This window comes from Oncorhynchus nerka, linkage group LG14, assembly GCF_034236695.1.
Source record: "Oncorhynchus nerka isolate Pitt River linkage group LG14, Oner_Uvic_2.0, whole genome shotgun sequence".
Taxonomy (NCBI): domain Eukaryota; kingdom Metazoa; phylum Chordata; class Actinopteri; order Salmoniformes; family Salmonidae; genus Oncorhynchus; species Oncorhynchus nerka.
In genome coordinates, this window is record NC_088409.1 from 18,250,209 (window position 1) to 18,268,860 (window position 18,652).

An 18,652-nucleotide genomic window follows, 5' to 3' on the forward strand; every position below is an offset into this window, starting at 1 on the left:
ATACTGTATGGTCACTGTTACAGGCACAGTCAGAAGAGGAACCTATGTTGTGTCCTAGGTTCCTGCCTGTCTAGGGAGTTTTCCCTAGTCACTGTGCTTCTGCATCTGCATTGCTTCCTCTTTGTGGTTGTAGACTGGGTTTCTGTATAGCACTTCGTGACAACTGCTGATTGTTTGCAGAACAACGAGGTAAGGGCGACTTAAGAATTTTGTCTTACATTTTTGTCTAGAATGTATTATCGCCTGTGTGTGTGTGTGTGTGTGTGTGTGTGTGTGTGTGTGTGTGTCTGGCAGCCTTGTTTTGACGATCCCTTCTGTGCTGACGAATGGTCAGAGGAGGAGAGGGAGAGAAAGAGAAAGAGTGATGAGAGGAGGAGAAGGAGAGAAAGAGAAAGAGTGATGAGAGGAGGAGGAGAGAAAGGTCAAGAAAAAAGCCAGGGGGTCAGATAACACTCCCCCTACCCTACTCCCTCTCCCTCCCCCGCTCTACTCCCCCTTCCCTACTCCCTCTCCCTCCCCGCTCTACTCCCCCTTCCCTACTCCCTATCCCTCCCCCGCTCTACTCCCCTACCCTACTCCCTATCCCTCCCCGCTCTACTCCCTATCCCTCCCCGCTCTACTCCCTATCCCTCCCCCGCTCTACTCCCCCTACCCTACTCCCTATCCCTCCCCCGCTCTACTCCCCTACCCTCCCCTATCCCTCCCCGCTCTACCCCCTACCCTACTCCCTATCCCTCCCCCCGCTCTACTCCCCCTACCCTACCCCTATCCCTCCCCCGCTCTCTCCCCCTACCCTACTCCCTATCCCTCCCCCCGCTCTACTCCCCCTTCCCTATCCCTCCCCCCCCTATCCCTCCCCTCCCTATCCCTCCCCGCTCTACTCCCCCCCCTACCCTACTCCCTATCCCTCCCCCGCTCTACTCCCCCTACCCTCCCTCCCCCCCGCTACTCCCCCTACCCTCCCTCCCCCCCGCTCTACTCCCCTACCCTATCCCTCCCTATCCCCCTCCCCTCCCTATCCCTCCCCCGCTCTACTCCCCTACCCTACTCCCTATCCCTCCCCCGCTCTACTCCCCCTACCCTACTCCCTATCCCTCCCCCGCTCTACTCCCCCCCTCCCCCCCGCTCTACTCCCCCTACCCTCCCCTATCCCTCCCCCGCTCTACTCCCTATCCCTCCCCCCCCCTCTACTCCCTCTTCCCAGGGTTCTGAATAAACAAGGGCAGATATATGGGACAGTACTGTATCCCCAGCTCTTCTAACTTGCCTCTCTACATCCTAACTAGTCCCAGCTGTGTGCTGGGGGTGTGAGAGCTGGACTGTGGGTGTTGGGAGACGGTCAGGGAGGATGTGCTGGACACATACACACACACACAAACACACGCACTCACATGTGCACACACGCACTCACATGCGCACACACACACACACACACACACACACATATTCAGAATATCCCTCATTCCAGGAGAGTCAATGTTCCCAGAAGGTTTCTTGTGTTTTCTTCCTTCTACCTCCCAGCTATAAACAGTCCATTATTTCACCTTTACCAGTGGAAACCTGCTACTCATTATGCTGCCTGTCAATCATAACCATAGACTGTAAACCATGGGTGGCCAACGTGACCATGTGCCTGTATTTACCATCTTAACAGATTCAATCTGCTGGTATTATTCAATCAGGTGTTCATGTGTACCCAAGGGAAAACAGGACAAGGCTTCAAATGCATACACTAATCCCTACCTGCAGTACACTAAAGCCTGCCTGGACATGTTCATATACCTACTGCCGACCAGTATTGAGGGACAAAAGAGATGTCTTGGAGGAGTAAACAAAACTTCATCCTTTTTTTTTAAAGGGACCTAATTCCCTTCTGTCAATCATAGGTCGTAATAAGATATGCAGTCACTGACATACCAACCTTCCTGGTGTTGTTCACTACAGACAGGCTGGAAGTCCTTCCAGGTGTTTTTCACTACAGACAGGCTGGAAGTCCTTCCTGGTGTTTTTCAGTACAGACAGGCTGGAAGTCCTTCCTGGTGTTTTTCACTACAGACAGGCTGGAAGTCCTTCCTGGTGTTTTTCACTACAGACAGGCTGGAAGTCCTTCCTGGTGTTTTTCACTACAGACAGGCTGGAAGTCCTTCCTGGTGTTTTTCACTACAGACAGGCTGGAAGTCCTTCCTGGTGTTTTTCAGTACAGACAGGCTGGAAGTCCTTCCTGGTGTTTTTCACTACAGACAGGCTGGAAGTCCTTCCTGGTGTTTTTCAGTACAGACAGGCTGGAAGTCCTTCCTGGTGTTTTTCAGTACAGACAGGCTGGAAGTCCTTCCTGGTGTTTTTCAGTACAGACAGGCTGGAAGTCCTTCCTGGTGTTTTTCAGTTCAGACAGGCTGGAAGTCCTTCCTTGTATTTTTCAGTACAGACAGGCTGGAAGTTCTTCCTGGTGTTTTTCACTACAGACAGGCTGGAAGTCCTTCCTGGTGTTTTTCAGTACAGACAGGCTGGAAGTCCTTCCTTGTGTTTTTCAGTACAGACAGGCTGGAAGTCCTTCCTGGTGTTTTTCACTACAGACAGGCTGGAAGTCCTTCCTGGTGTTTTTCACTACAGACAGGCTGGAAGTCCTTCCTGGTGTTTTTCAGTACAGACAGACTGGAAGTCCTTCCTGCCTGGCCCAGTAAGTCCTCTGCTCTAACGCGAAGCAGACATGTATGTTACATGGCCCCCCTCTTCTCTCCCTGTCCTCACTGTCCCCATCTGCAGTTGGTCACTCAGCAGGGAAGAATTCCTGGCAAATGTATCTCTCTATCAACTACCTCTCCACAGGGAGGTGGTGGTATGGTTTATATCTCTACGTGGAGGTGGTGGTATGGTTTATATCTCTACAGGGAGGTGATGGTATGGTTTATATCTCTACAGGGAGGTGATGGTATGGTTTATATCTCTACAGGGAGGTGGTGGTATGGTTTATATCTCTACGTGGAGGTGGTGGTATGGTTTATATCTCTACAGGGAGGTGGTGGTATGGTTTATCTCTCCACAGGGAGGTGGTGGTATGGTTTATATCTCTACAGGGAGGTGGTGGTATGGTTTATATCTCTACAGGGAGGTGGTGGTATGGTTTATCTCTCTACAGGGAGGTGGTGGTATGGTTTATATCTCTACAGGGAGGTGGTGGTATGGTTTATATCTCTACAGGGAGGTGGTGGTATGGTTTATATATCTACAGGGAGGTGGTGGTATGGTTTATATCTCTACAGGGAGGTGGTGGTATGGTTTATTATGGGAGGTGGTGGTATGGTTTATATCTCTACAGGGAGGTGGTGGTATGGTTTATATCTCTACAGGGAGGTGGTGGTATGGTTTATATCTCTACAGGGAGGTGGTGGTATGGTTTATATCTCTACAGGGAGGTGGTGGTATGGTTTATATCTCTACAGGGAGGTGGTGGTATGGTTTATATCTCTACAGGGAGGTGGTGGTATGGTTTATATCTCTACAGGGAGGTGGTGGTATGGTTTATATCTCTACAGGGAGGTGGTGGTATGGTTTATATCTCTACAGGGAGGTGGTGGTATGGTTTATATCTCTACAGGGAGGTGGTGGTATGGTTTATATCTCCACAGGGAGGTGGTGGTATGGTTTATATATCTACAGGGAGGTGGTGGTATGGTTTATCTCTCCACAGGGAGGTGGTATGGTTTATATCTCTACAGGGAGGTGGTGGTATGGTTTATATCTCTACAGGGAGGTGGTGGTATGGTTTATATCTCTACAGGGAGGTGGTGGTATGGTTTATATCTCTACAGGGAGGTGGTGGTATGGTTTATATCTCTACAGGGAGGTGGTGGTATGGTTTATCTCTCTACAGGGAGGTGGTGGTATGGTTTATATCTCTACAGGGAGGTGGTGGTATGGTTTATCTCTCTTCATGGAGGTGGTGGTATGGTTTATCTCTCTACTGGGAGGTGGTGGTATGGTTTATATCTCTACAGGGATGGTTTATATATCTACAGGGAGGTGGTGGTATGGTTTATCTCTCTTCATGGAGGTGGTGGTATGGTTTATCTCTCTACTGGGAGGTGGTGGTATGGTTTATCTCTCTTCATGGAGGTGGTGGTATGGTTTATCTCTCTACTGGGAGGTGGTGGTATGGTTTATCTCTCTACAGGGAGGTGGTGGTATGGTTTATCTCTCTTCATGGAGGTGGTGGTATGGTTTATCTCTCTACAGGGATGTGGTGGTATGGTTTATCTCTCTACAGGGAGGTGGTGGTATGGTTTATCTCTCCACAGGAAGGTGGTATGGTTTATATCTCTACAGGGAGGTGGTGGTATGGTTTATATATCTACAGGGAGGTGGTGGTATGGTTTATATCTCTACAGGGAGGTGGTGGTATGGTTTATATCTCTACAGGGAGGTGGTGGTATGGTTTATATCTCTACAGGGAGGTGGTGGTATGGTTTATATCTCTACAGGGAGGTGGTGGTATGGTTTATATCTCTACAGGGAGGTGGTGGTATGGTTTATATCTCTACAGGGAGGTGGTGGTATGGTTTATATCTCTACAGGGAGGTGGTGGTATGGTTTATATCTCTACAGGGAGGTGGTGGTATGGTTTATATCTCTACAGGGAGGTGGTGGTATGGTTTATCTCTCTACAGGGAGGTGGTGGTATGGTTTATATCTCTACAGGGAGGTGGTGGTATGGTTTATCTCTCTACAGGGAGGTGGTGGTATGGTTTATATCTCTACAGGGAGGTGGTGGTATGGTTTATCTCTCTACAGGGAGGTGGTGGTATGGTTTATATCTCTACAGGGAGGTGGTGGTATGGTTTATCTCTCTACAGGGAGGTGGTGGTATGGTTTATATCTCTACAGGGAGGTGGTGGTATGGTTTATATCTCTACAGGGAGGTGGTGGTATGGTTTATCTCTCTACAGGGAGGTGGTGGTATGGTTTATCTCTCTACAGGGAGGTGGTGGTATGGTTTATATCTCTACAGGGAGGTGGTGGTATGGTTTATCTCTCTACAGGGAGGTGGTGGTATGGTTTATATCTCTACAGGGAGGTGGTGGTATGGTTTATCTCTCTACAGGGAGGTGGTGGTATGGTTTATATCTCTACAGGGAGGTGGTGGTATGGTTTATATCTCTACAGGGAGGTGGTGGTATGGTTTATCTCTCTTCATGGAGGTGGTGGTATGGTTTATATATCTACAGGGAGGTGGTGGTATGGTTTATATCTCTACAGGGAGGTGGTGGTATGGTTTATATCTCTACAGGGAGGTGGTGGTATGGTTTATATCTCTACAGGGAGGTGGTGGTATGGTTTATATCTCTACAGGGAGGTGGTGGTATGGTTTATATCTCTACAGGGAGGTGGTGGTATGGTTTATATCTCTACAGGGAGGTGGTGGTATGGTTTATATCTCTACAGGGAGGTGGTGGTATGGTTTATATCTCTACAGGGAGGTGGTGGTATGGTTTATATCTCTACAGGGAGGTGGTGGTATGGTTTATATCTCTACAGGGAGGTGGTGGTATGGTTTATATCTCTACAGGGAGGTGGTGGTATGGTTTATATCTCTACAGGGAGGTGGTGGTATGGTTTATATCTCTACAGGGAGGTGGTGGTATGGTTTATATCTCTACAGGGAGGTGGTGGTATGGTTTATATCTCTACAGGGAGGTCTCTACAGGGAGGTGGTGGTATGGTTTATATCTCTACAGGGAGGTGGTGGTATGGTTTATATCTCTACAGGGAGGTGGTGGTATGGTTTATTATATCTCTACAGGGAGGTGGTGGTATGGTTTATATCTCTACAGGGAGGTGGTGGTATGGTTTATATCTCTACAGGGAGGTGGTGGTATGGTTTATATCTCTACAGGGAGGTGGTGGTATGGTTTATATCTCTACAGGGAGGTGGTGGTATGGTTTATCTCTCTACAGGGATGTGGTGGTATGGTTTATATCTCTACAGGGAGGTGGTGGTATGGTTTATCTCTCTTCATGGAGGTGGTGGTATGGTTTATCTCTCTACTGGGAGGTGGTGGTATGGTTTATATCTCTAGAGGGAGGTGGTGGTATGGTTTATCTCTCTACAGGGATGTGGTGGTATGGTTTATATCTCTACAGGGAGGTGGTGGTATGGTTTATCTCTCTTCATGGAGGTGGTGGTATGGTTTATCTCTCTACTGGGAGGTGGTGGTATGGTTTATATCTCTACAGGGAGGTGGTGGTATGGTTTATATATCTACAGGGAGGTGGTGGTATGGTTTATCTCTCTTCATGGAGGTGGTGGTATGGTTTATCTCTCTACTGGGAGGTGGTGGTATGGTTTATCTCTCTTCATGGAGGTGGTGGTATGGTTTATCTCTCTACTGGGAGGTGGTGGTATGGTTTATCTCTTTACAGGGAGGTGGTGGTATGGTTTATCTCTCTTCATGGAGGTGGTGGTATGGTTTATCTCTCCACAGGAAGGTGGTATGGTTTATATTTCTACAGGGAGGTGGTGGTATGGTTTATATCTCTACAGGGAGGTGGTGGTATGGTTTATATATCTACAGGGAGGTGGTGGTATGGTTTATCTCTCCACAGGGAGGTGGTATGGTTTATATCTCTACAGGGAGGTGGTGGTATGGTTTATATCTCTACAGGGAGGTGGTGGTATGGTTTATATCTCTACAGGGAGGTGGTGGTATGGTTTACCTCTCTACGTGGAGGTGGTGGTATGGTTTATATCTCTACAGGGAGGTGGTGGTATGGTTTATATCTCTACAGGGAGGTGGTGGTATGGTTTACCTCTCTACAGGGAGGTGGTGGTATGGTTTATCTCTCTACAGGGAGGTGGTGGTATGGTTTATATCTCTACAGGGAGGTGGTGGTATGGTTTATATCTCTACAGGGAGGTGGTGGTATGGTTTATATCTCTACAGGGAGGTGGTGGTATGGTTTATATCTCTACAGGGAGGTGGTGGTATGGTTTACCTCTCTACAGGGAGGTGGTGGTATGGTATATATCTCTACAGGGAGGTGGTGGTATGGTTTATATCTCTACAGGGAGGTGGTGGTATGGTTTATATCTCTTCATGGAGGTGGTGGTATGGTTTATCTCTCTACAGGGAGGTGGTGGTATGGTTTATATATCTACAGGGAGGTGGTGGTATGGTTTATCTCTCTTCATGGAGGTGGTGGTATGGTTTATCTCTCTACAGGGAGGTGGTGGTATGGTTTATATATCTACAGGGAGGTGGTGGTATGGTTTATCTCTCTTCATGGAGGTGGTGGTATGGTTTATATATCTACAGGGAGGTGGTGGTATGGTTTATCTCTCTTCATGGAGGTGGTGGTATGGTTTATATCTCTACAGGGAGGTGGTGGTATGGTTTATATCTCTACATGGAGGTGGTGGTATGGTTTATCTCTCTACAGGGAGGTGGTGGTATGGTTTATATATCTACAGGGAGGTGGTGATATGGTTTATCTCTCTTCATGGAGGTGGTGGTATGGTTTATATATCTACAGGGAGGTGGTGGTATGGTTTATCTCTCTTCATGGAGGTTGTGGTATGGTTTATATCTCTACAGGGAGGTGGTGGTATGGTTTATATCTCTACAGGGAGGTGGTGGTATGGTTTATCTCTCTACAGGGAGGTGGTGGTATGGTTTATCTCTCTACAGGGAGGTGGTGGTATGGTTTATCTCTCTACAGGGAGGTGGTGGTATGGTTTATCTCTCTACAGGGAGGTGGTGGTATTGTTTATCTCTCTACAGGGAGGTGGTGGTATGGTTTATATATCTACAGGGAGGTGGTGGTATGGTTTATATCTCTACAGGGAGGTGGTGGTATGGTTTATCTCTCTTCATGGAGGTGGTGGTATGGTTTATATATCTACAGGGAGGTGGTGGTATGGTTTATATCTCTACAGGGAGGTGGTGGTATGGTTTATATCTCTACAGGGAGGTGGTGGTATGGTTTATCTCTCTTCATGGAGGTGGTGGTATGGTTTATATCTCTACAGGGAGGTGGTGGTATGGTTTATATCTCTACAGGGAGGTGGTGGTATGGTTTATATATCTACAGGGAGGTGGTGGTATGGTTTATATATCTACAGGGAGGTGGTGGTATGGTTTATATCTCTACAGGGAGGTGGTGGTATGGTTTATATCTCTACAGGGAGGTGGTGGTATGGTTTATATCTCTACAGGGAGGTGGTGGTATGGTTTATATATCTACAGGGAGGTGGTGGTATGGTTTATATCTCTACAGGGAGGTGGTGGTATGGTTTATATCTCTACAGGGAGGTGGTGGTATGGTTTATATATCTACAGGGAGGTGGTGGTATGGTTTATATATCTACAGGGAGGTGGTGGTATGGTTTATATCTCTACAGGAAGGTGGTGGTATGGTTTATATCTCTACAGGGAGGTTCGTGGTTTATATATCTACAGGGAGGTGGTGGTATGGTTTATCTCTCCACTGGGAGGTGGTGGTATGGTTTATCTCTCTACTGGGAGGTGGTGGTATGGGTTATCTCTCTTCGTGGAGGTGGTGGTATGGTTTATATCTCTACAGGGAGGTGGTGGTATGGTTTATATCTCTACAGGGAGGTGGTGGTATGGTTTATCTCTCTTCGTGGAGGTGGTGGTATGGTTTATCTCTCTACAGGGAGGTGGTGGTATGGTTTATATCTCTACAGGGAGGTGGTGGTATGGTTTATATCTCTACAGGGAGGTGGTGGTATGGTTTATCTCTCTACTGGGAGGTGGTGGTATGGTTTATATCTCTACAGTGAGGTGGTGGTATGGTTTATCTCTCTACAGGGAGGTGGTGGTATGGTTTATATATCTACAGGGAGGTGGTGGTATGGTTTATATCTCTACAGGGAGGTGGTGGTATGGTTTATATCTCTACAGGGATGTGGTGGTATGGTTTATATCTCTACAGGGAGGTGGTGGTATGGTTTATATCTCTACAGGGAGGTGGTGATATGGTTTATCTCTCTTCATGGAGGTGGTGGTATTGTTTATCTCTCTACAGGGAGGTGGTGGTATTGTTTATATCTCTACAGGGAGGTGGTGGTATGTGTTATCTCTCCACAGGGAGGTGGTATGGTTTATATCTCTACAGGGAGGTGGTGGTATTGTTTATCTCTCTACAGGGAGGTGGTGGTATGGTTTATATCTCTTCATGGAGGTGGTGGTATTGTTTATCTCTCTACAGGGAGGTGGTGGTATGGTTTATATCTCTTCATGGAGGTGGTGGTATTGTTTATCTCTCTACAGGGAGGTGGTGGTATGGTTTATATCTCTTCATGGAGGTGGTGGTATGGTTTATCTCTCTACAGGGAGGTGGTGGTATGGTTTATCTCTCTACAGGGAGGTGATGGTATGGTTTATCTCTCTACAGGGAGGTGGTGGTATGGTTTATATATCTACAGGGAGGTGGTGGTATGGTTTATCTCTCTACAGGGAGGTGGTGGTATGGTTTATATCTCTACAGGGAGGTGGTGGTATGGTTTATATCTCTTCATGGAGGTGGTGGTATGGTTTATCTCTCTACAGGGAGGTTGTGTTAGGGTTCATCACTTGATATGAAATTATATCTTAATTCCTCTCTCTGCCCTCTGCAGCACAGGATGATGAATAAAACATTTTTTGTACCAATCTATATTTTAATAACTGGTAAATCCAAGGCCCCAGGGAGACTAAATCCTTCTCATGCAGTTAGACCATGAACAGATAAGACCACCGGCCGACAGCAGTACTAACCAAACAGTGGGGACCCTCATCATGGGAGAAAGACCATGCAGAGTGGCGTGGTATGACATGAGGGGCTGGTAACCTGAATCCTCACTGTGCCAGACTAATTGCTGCTAATAGCTAAACAGCAGGCTTAAACCACCAGCATGACCTGCAGCTCTATGACACCTGGGCTGGCCATGCTACAGCTCTACGAGCCCGGCTGAAATTCCATCCTAAAGTAAATCCCCACTGACAGCTAAAACAATAAGCCACCGAGACGTCATCTCTGCTTATGGAAAATGACCATGATAAAGCGGCCTCAGCCAAGACGCTGCCAGATCTGATGTTTTCACCACACAGACACCGTGGTGAAGAAACCACAACAGCCACTCTTCAGGCTGCATCACAGCCTGGTACGGCAACTCCCTCGCCGCTGACCGACGCACCACTGGGGGCTCACTGCCTGCCCTCCAGGACACCTACAACACCACGTGTCGCAGGAAGGCCAAAAAGATCCTTTAGGACCTTAGCCACCCTCAGCCACCCTTCTCTCTGCTTCCATCACTCAGACGTGGGCAGTATAGGAGCATCATGGATAAAAACTGTCAGACTGGCCAGTAGCTTCTACCCCCAGACCATCAGGCCACTGAATAGCCACCACTTGGCAGCTCCCTGTGACTACTAAATGTATCTAATGTAATCTGTGTAGCTGCTGAGGGAAAAGCCTCATGGGTGCTATGTCTATCTGTACCGTTGACACGGCAGCCATCGTGGAAGGTATAAAGAGTAGTTGAGGAGAATTCGGTGTCCCGGGGATATCAAGGCTGGGTTGCAAAACTGGTGCCAACCGTTTCCAGTAAGAAGTGATGACACCAGAGTTACAGTCTCAACTTGTCTGCGTTTTTCTGCATGTTGTTGTTGTGTTTTTAACACAAGGCACATTGATAACAAAGAGAAAACAGTACAAAATGTATCCGTTTGATGCCCTGGTTTATGGTTCTTATTATTCACAACATTCATTCCACACTCAAAATCTGTAGGCCGGCATTTATTGTCATGAATCTTGCCCTGGAGGCAGCTCTGCAGAGTGGTCCCTAGCTGGCACAGCCACAAAGTCATCAAATCTGATTTGAAACCTAACCCTAACCTTAACCACACTTCTAACCCTAATGACTAACCCTAATGACTAACCCTAACCTTAACCACACTTCTAACCCTAATGACTAACCCTAACCTTAACCACACTTCTAACCCTAATGACTAACCCTAACCTTAACCACACTTCTAACCCTAATGACTAACCCTAACCTTAACCACACTTCTAACCCTAATGACTAACCCTAACCTTAACCACACTTCTAACCCTAATGACTAACCCTAACCTTAACCACACTTCTAACCCTAATGACTAACCCTAAACTTAACCACATTTCTAACCCTAATGACTAACCCTAATCTTAACCACACTTCTAACCCTAATGACTAACCCTAAACGTAACCACATTTCTAACCCTAATGACTAACCCTAACCACACTTCTAACCCTAATGACTAACCCTAACCTTAACCACACTTCTAACCCTAATGACTAACCCTAACCTTAACCACACTTCTAACCCTAATGACTAACCCTAATCTTAACCACACTTCTAACCCTAATGACTAACCCTAACCACACTTCTAACCCTAATGACTAACCCTAACCTTAACCACACTTCTAATCCTAATGACTAACCCTAATCTTAAATTAAGACCTAAAAACTCATTTTGGTTTCCATCATTTTTTACAATATAGACAATTATGCAGCGGCCCCATCTAGCGGGAAATTGCTCAGTTCTGCTTCCAGGGCAAGACTCATGACAATGAATGTCAACCTGCTCAAAATGTATTCTTACAGGCTGAGGCAAATTTGGTATGATCTCATTCAAATAGTGTTGAGAGTTGGTATTTCATGGGTTTGGTTGGAGACAATAAAGATATTGTCATAACAGAGAGAAATACAGTATGACCAGACATCTGTCTCTCACTTGCTGAGTGGAAAACTGCTCATCAAGTCAAAGTAACATTTAACAGCTGGTTGATTTTTGAACTCTGCTCCCTCTTTCTTTTTCTCTTTCTCACATTCTCTTTCTATTATTTTCTCCAAGACAACCTTACTATTGTGATGAACATCTGTCATGAGATCGTTGAAGCGTGAACAGTGGCATGAAGGTATATTCATCTCTGTAGCCAGCCAAGCGACCATTGGTGTAAATTACATCACAGGTAAGTTTAGGACACATCGTCTCTCCTCTTTCTCTCTGTCTCAAAAACAATTGACAGATACTGATACACAGAACACAAATGGGTACATTTAAAAACTACTTTCCTTTTGTTACACATGTGGAACGGCTCTGGATTATGTTACTACTTAAGTGCCCCTCCTGCTCCTCCTGCCCCTCCTGCTCCTCCTGCCCTCCTGCCCCTCCTGCTCCTCCTGCCCCTCCTGCCCCTCCTGTCCCTCCTGTCCCTCCTGCCCCTCCTGCCCCTCCTGCTCCTCCTGCCTCTCCTGCCCCTCCTGCTCCTCCTGCCCCTCCTGCCCCTCCTGCTCCTCCTGCCCCTCCTGCCCCTCCCATAATATTCCATGCCATGGTCTGTGTCACTGCATTATTGGTAGGCTTTTTGTGATAAGGGTCGTAACCGCTTGACCAGATTCAGTCTTTGGTGGTTAGCAGACCCATCAGTGACCGTAGTTCTCTCTGCTTTATCATTGAATCTCTATTTGACAAGCCTCAGCCAAACAGGCAACGTGGTTTTGTTATTCAAACAGGGCTCTGTCTCAACAAGTCTTTGAAGTCACTCTCTACAAAGAGGGCCAGTACTGCCATTACGGGGCTAGTTGTTGGGGAATATGAGTCATTGAAGGCAGATGAATCTATGCCAAAACAGTGTTAGCTAGGCCTGCGGCTATGGTGAGGAATCGGTCATGCCATCATGCAATATGAAAGACCTTATTGACAAACTGATGGATTGTTTGCATTGAATTTAAGAGAGGGTGGAGGGCTGATTTGGTAGCCTAAATCATTTAGAATCTGTCATGTGATGGAATTTTCCCAACTTGAGCCTGTTCATTGACTACCCTATGAAAAAGTATGTCTGTAGTGCTTTCTGACTTGGCAGAGGGACAATAGTGCATTGATGATTATTTGTATATCCATACAGAACCTCTCAGTCTTAGTCCAGTATAGAATCTGAAATATAACAGGAAGTACTAAACTGCTCCATCCCAAACCGCCTCATGATGGACTATTGGTCTTACTGTTCGTATTCATCTTTCAATCTTTTTATTGTTTGCTTCTTAAGTTACACATTGTATTGTATGTTTTTATGACGTTGTATGTTTGAATGTTGAGCATTTTATACATTTGAAAAAGAGGCTTTGGTCTCAATGGGACTCCCTGCTAAAATAAAGGCTAAATAAAATCTACAGCATTTTTACTACTTGGATTTGCACTTTTTTGAGAATGATGGACTTTCCCTTTTCAAACACCTGCGAGCCACAACATACTCCCACATTACAGCTAATATCCAACCACCTAAATCACCACCCTACTAAACACACACATCCCTGGACAAGGAGTGCCCTAAATGCTGCAGCAGAAACATTCACACCAGTCCCCCAATGAGACATCTAATTGTATGATTTACTGGAGAAAGACTTGTTCCACCGTCCTGGAAATCTTTCTGTCCCAGGGCCTTTGCTTTTCATCTCTCTCTCTCTCTTCACCATCTCTGTTCAGCATCTAGGAAATTAATAATGACAATGCAGCCTAATGGGAACAGGGGAAGCATTACTGAGGTCAAAGAACACACACTGTATGTTGCTATGGACACCATTTGAGTTCCAATATCCTAGCATGTAAGTGGTTTACATACACTTCTACATTACTCACATGTACCGTATCAAACACTGTGCAGAATGAAGGGGAGAGATGATCAACCCATAAGGTACATTATTACTGTCTCCACGTTGATAAATGAACACACGTCACACTAAAATACACAGCATCAACTACCACATCCCACAGGTTTATTATCTCAGTCACAGCGGAATGGAGTGAATGGAATGGTATCAAACACATGGTTTTCATTCATTCACTCCCTTACACTCCATTCCAGCCATTATTATGAGCCGTCCTCCCCTCAGCCTCCACTGGTATTGGGTGGTGGCGCTCGGGTCATTTGCCGTCTTCAGCAGCTCCTGTGGACAGGTCAATGATTAGGGAGCTCTTGACAATATACACTGAGTGTACAAAACATTAGGAACATGTTGACTCTAATGCTTCCCACAGTTGTGTCAAGTTGTATGTCCTTTGGGTGGTGGACCATTATTGATACACACGGGAAACTGTTGAGCATGAAAAACCCAGCAGCATTGCAGTTCTTGACACACTCAAACTGGTGCGGCTAACACCTACTACCATACCCTCAAAGGCATGTGTTTTGTACACTCAGTGTAGATAGGCTCATTCCCCCTTAGCCTCTGCCCTTGCTTGAAGCACGGCTGGGTTCTGTTACCTTCACTCCCTACTAGACCAGTTGATGTGGGACATGTTGACACATCTGGTCCGGCATCTGAGCCCTGAGAACACCTCCCCTCAGATGCATGTCTATGTTGATGCACAGTGACATGAGTATTTATCTTCCCATTAACTGCAATTCCACAGACATATGCCTTTGACTATGTAACACTTTCTATGTGGTCTTAATAGACTGTAGACTCCGAGACCAAGATTTGGGGTAAAACGCTCAAAACCAGGCCAGAATTTGTAGGTTTCTAAATCTGCGTCTGGAGCAAGAGGGCAAACAAACGGTGCTCAAACATGCACTGTGTGTTCAATGTTCATCTTTGGCTCAGAAACCACAGTACAAAAATACAAATATTCTCTGGGATTACATAGGAGTTTGTGTCTTTGGAATTGCAATGCAATGTCTCTCCCATACTGGACCCAGTGCTCTTCAAGCACATCCTGTAACTGACCAGGAATCAAACACGGCTCAGCAGTGCAATGTGCTCAGAAGGAGACAGTGTTAACATGTCAAGCTAAAGGCTAGCGACTTGCACTGATGGCTAACATCTGCACTCATGTCTCAGGCAAGGACCACAGCAACAGAAACAAAAAGTGCTTTGCACAATTAACCATTTAATCAAGCCTTGTTGTTCCATGGACCCTATCCGATGGAAAAAATATTGCACTCGCAGGTATCCCCTATGTTCCCAAAGGAAAAATATTGCACTCGCAGGTGTCCCCTATGTTCCCAAAGGAAAAATATTGCACTCGCAGGTATCCCCTATGTTCCCAAAGGAAAAATATTGCACTCGCAGGTGTCCCCTATGTTCCCAAAGGAAAAATATTGCACTCGCAGGTATCCCCTATGTTCCCAAAGGAAAAATATTGCACTCGCAGGTATCCCCTATGTTCCCAAAGGAAAAATATTGCACTCGCAGGTATCCCCTATGTTCCCAAAGGAAAAATATTGCACTCGCAGGTATCCCCTATGCTCCCAAAGGAAAAATATTGCACTCGCAGGTATCCCCTATGTTCCCAAAGGAAAAATATTGCACTCGCAGGTATCCCCTATGCTCCCAAAGGAAAAATATTGCACTCGCAGGTATCCCCTATGTTCCCAAAGGAAAAATATTGCACTCGCAGGTATCCCCTATGCTCCCAAAGGAAAAATATTGCACTCGCAGGTATCCCCTATGTTCCCAAAGGAAAAATATTGCACTCGCAGGTATCCCCTATGTTCCCAAAGGAAAAATATTGCACTCGCAGGTATCCCCTATGTTCCCAAAGGAAAGTGCACAGTTCACACTGAATCCTGTCATCAGTGGGATTTTCTGTTGACAAAGCTGTTTGTTCCGTCAGTAAACCATGAGCAGTGTGTTCAGCTCCCTCTATGAAAACCACAGTCCATGAAAACCACCGCAGCCATTGTAACACACATCTGGAAGGAGTCACACTGATGGAAATGGCCTGGGGGTCAAAGGGGCAGGGGTCATGGCATAAACGACACCCAGGTGCTGGGAAACAGTCTCTATGGGAGGAGTAAAACAAGCCATCAATTGAGTAGGAAAATGTGTGTGTGAGCGTGTGTGTGTCGTGTGTGTACCTGTTGTATTTTTCTGATGGTGTTTTGTGTTTTTTGACTTCAGCTACTTATTCATGTCCTAATGGCTGCTATGTGTTACAAAGGAGGGGTGATAAAGTATATTCTAGAAGTGATCTGAATGCAGCACTGTATTCACTGTGGCGTTAACCAGGGCTCTGACAAACTCATCTCTCTGTGTGAGATACAAGACAGAGCAATTTATGGACAGACACATTATCTTCAGGAAAAAAGTGTTGAAAAAGCTCTACGCTGTAAAAGAACCCCTCCCTTGCTTGGTATTACCAGGCAAAGCCAGGTCATGAGAAGCTTGCTTCATGTGCCTGAGGTGTTTCCAGACTGGCTTGACTCGGGGCTGTCTAAATGTTACATACAGTACCTCCCACTCCAGTCCATAGACAGTGGGGTTCCCCTTTCTAATGTAATTCAAGGGCCTATCTTTACATCGTCAGGCATACCCATGACCTGTCGTTGACCCTTTAGGGGTCAAGCTCTGTGCGTCCCTGATTCTCCACACTTCTCAAAGTGTGCACTTGCACACACCCCCCACGGAAAAGTGTAGAGAATCGGGGCTAAGGCACAGTCATAGATGGGAGATGGTGTCGCAAGCTGTCAGATATTTTAAAGTGATGTAAATACAAGGCTGTCAATGTATAGAAACAGTTCAAAACGTAAAGCATGTCAAAAGTGAGAAAAAATAAGAAACCTGCTCACTGCTCTTGCTAGTATCACTGCTCTTTATTAAGCTCTGACGAAAGCCTTGAGGTTGATACGTAAAGCTTAATAAAGAGCAGTGACACTATCAAGAGCAGTGTGCTGGTTTCTTATTTTTTCTCATCTTATTCATCTGTTACCAGGCACCTGCAACAAAGATAGCTCAGATGTGCGAGTGCCTTTTGAATTTTGAAAAGTGAGACATCTAAACTCACCAACAGCTGTAGCCCCAAACCGATTTTTGGGAGATGAATCAAATGTTCGGCCGTCTGAGCTTCTGTCTGATTCTTCTGATTAATAGAACCTTTCAGCAAGTTTGTCTGAGTGGAAAAAAGAGTAAGCAGAGGCCTCTAGAGGCAAGCCATTGAACTCAAGGTCAGCAGACCGTGGCCGTCCGGCAGTTTAGTCCATCAGCCCACTACATTGTGTTGCCTGACATCTAGATGACCTTCTGGCAGATTAGTCCATCAGCCCACTACATTGTGTTGCCTGACATCTAGATGGCCTTCTGGCAGGTTAGTCCATCAGCCCACCTCATTGTGTTGCCTGACATCTAGATGACCTTCTGGCAGGTTAGTCCATCAGCCCACCTCATTGTGTTGCCTGACATCTAGATGGCCTTCTGGCAGGTTAGTCCATCAGCCCACCTCATTGTGTTGCCTGACATCTAGATGACCTTCTGGCAGGTTAGTCCATCAGCCCACCTCATTGTGTTGCCTGACATCTAGATGACCTTCTGGCAGGTTAGTCCATCAGCCCACCTCATTGTGTTGCCTGACATCTAGATGACCTTCTGACAGGTTAGTCCATCAGCCCACCTCATTGTGTTGCCTGACATCTAGATGACCTTCTGGCAGGTTAGTCCATCAGCCCACCTCATTGTGTTGCCTGACATCTAGATGACCTTCTGGCAGGTTAGTCCATAAGCCCACTACATTGTGTTGCCTGAAATCTAGATGGCCTTCTGGCAAGTCAGTCCATCAGCCCACCTCATTGTGTTGCCTGACATCTAGATGACCTTCTGGCAGGTTAGTCCATAAGCCCACTACATTGTGTTGCCTGACATCTAGTGAGCATCACTGATACTACAACATAAACACAGTACAACACATCATCAAATAGAGATACATGGGGTAAAATGGAATGAATATTGTCTAATAGCAGTATTGATATAAGGAAGAGATGCCATACCTCATGTAGTAAATTGTGTAGTTATAATGTATATGCATGGGTTCCTACTGGGTACTAGGCTAGTGTTGAAATGGTCGGGGGCGTCACAGGGAACTATGAAGGAAGATAGTGAAGCTCAATAGACACTTTTGCCACACTGGAGGGAAATCAGCATAATAAGCCTGGTTTTAGCCTGTGTTTCAGTCTTTTTGTGCCATCATGCCACTCCTCGCAGTTGCCACTCATTGTCATGCATGAAAGAATGGAATAGCCAATAGCCCACACGGGTCTGGGACCAGGCTAGCCTGGCTTGCCAAGCCTAGCATTCAATGACTTTGTTTTGAAAGTTGGGTTGATTACTTAGTTTTTAATTACATTTCGAATAATATATGCCATTTAGCAAACACTTTAATCCAAAGTAATTTACAATATGCATTCATTTTTTTATATATGATTGGTTCTGGGAATCGAACCACCATGCTCTACCAACTGAGCCACAGAGGACCACATTTTAAAAAATGTCATAATATAAAATACTTGTCTTTTCTTACTAGCACAGACTTTGCTGATAGATGCTTTATCGAGAAAAGTTTGACTTGCAATGACTTTGATGTGTGATTGTCTGACCTGTCTTGAATGCTCTGACTGTAAAGTCGCTCTGGATAAGAGCTTCTGGTAACTTATCAAAATGCTCATGTATTTTATATTGAACATTTTCATAGAGTCAAAATGTGGATTATACATTACATTTATTATAGCGGAAAACACTCTAACGCTGTGTTTATAATCAATTGGGAAGGTGGTATTTACCACATACTGGGAAAACTCTATAGTGAACAAAAATATAAACCCATATTTCATGAGCTGAAATA

General features: G+C 45.8%; 1 long non-coding RNA gene across 1 annotated transcript; it reads left to right on the forward strand.

The window, feature by feature from the left end:
* Positions 1-79: 79 nt before the first annotated feature.
* Positions 80-13,226, forward strand: LOC135575160 (uncharacterized). Its single transcript, XR_010465728.1, has 2 exons — positions 80-189; positions 11,894-13,226. It is a non-coding gene; the product is annotated as an uncharacterized LOC135575160 (long non-coding RNA).
* Positions 13,227-18,652: the final 5,426 nt, after the last annotated feature.